We start from the raw sequence: 1505 nt of genomic DNA, 5'->3' as shown, positions 1-1505 counted from the left end.
TATTCTGTTACCACCAGTGTTTACTCCAATAAAACGATCATTTTTTTCATACTGTATATCTATATTCTTCTATTCATTTAAAAAAAAGACTGAGCACCAAACTCTGCCTAACACCATTCTAACACTTGGCCATAAAAATAGTGAAGAAAACAAGCTAAAATTGTTAAGGGAGACACATGAGTAAAATTGTGCTCCATCTGTTAAATAATCTACAAGTTATTAAGGTCAGACTTGCTGGGGGACAAAAAAACGGAAAGCCTCAGAACTCTATCCCCAATATCCTTAATTTTACTTGCCAGCCCATTTTTTACATCTTAAGGGAAACATCAGCAAATCTGCTTGGGGTAGCTTTTAAGCAGAAGAATTGAATCAAGTTTCATTCGATTGATGTTGACAGCATTTTTAATATTTAACACCATCAGAGGAAAGTCTGAGATTTTTATTATGAGAGAAGTCCGCACAACTAGTTTTGATCTTCAGATGATATACGATCTAGTAAAGGTTGCTGCTCAGGAACTTTACGTACCAATCTTTGTGACAATGTACCACCACATGGCTCTGGAACTGCTAGCACATTGTATGGGGTGGTTTTAGATACAGCTTTGTGCCTTCCTGCTCAGAAACACTTGTGTCTTCTCAGTTGTCAGCTTGTATTTCTAGCTTCTGTGTGAGGGTGGGTGTTCTGTATTTAACTTGCTTGGTGAGAGCTTCCATAAATTAGATCAGTACGTGTGATAACTACCCTGTTCCTTTCTTTCTGGTGTGCCAGCTTGCTAGACCACAGACTAACCACCTGTATCACCCATCACCTTTCCAAGTTTCAGTCTATCTTCTGGATATTCTGGTTATTACTAAAACCCGGAGAAGTGGAATGATACTACCGAAAGTCCTAAGTAAAGAATCTATTGAAGGATTTTTCCGCATGCTCAGTGGCAGATGTGGGTAGCAGTGTCCCTGCAACACAAAGAAAGGGAGACGACAGACACAATGAGAACAAAGAGCTGCTGGGTTCCACATTAACAGCAGAAATTGAGAATAGGCACAGACTAGTGAAGACAACAAGAATTAAGATGCAAAGACAAGCAATCACTTTACTGCAAAATTTATACACTCTAGAGGAAAGAAAGAAACAGCCTGCTCCTCCCCCATTTACCCAATATGGTCTATAGAACACATCCAAGCAACCAGTAGTCAGGCTTTAGAACTATGTTCTTTAAGTAACACTTATACAAATCTTTGTTGCTTAAAAGGAAAGCATTCATTGAAATTTATACATAAAAGAGATGAAACATTCTAGCCTAAATTTCTGTTTTGCATTCTTCTTCTGAAAAGACAAATTTGCCCTCTTCCTGTTGTAAAAGTGTGAAATGACTCATGTCTAGAGAAATTTTAAATCGTTGCTATTAAAGCACCTCTTCTTTTTTTCCCTTCTGTGGATTACACATGTACACACACCAGAGACTCAAAATGCACACTGATTTTAAGTTGGTATCCCCAGGACGCCA

This window comes from Pteropus alecto, unplaced genomic scaffold (genome assembly GCF_000325575.1).
Source record: "Pteropus alecto unplaced genomic scaffold, ASM32557v1 scaffold72, whole genome shotgun sequence".
NCBI classification, from domain to species: domain Eukaryota; kingdom Metazoa; phylum Chordata; class Mammalia; order Chiroptera; family Pteropodidae; genus Pteropus; species Pteropus alecto.
Note: the sequence above shows the minus strand (reverse complement) of the source record.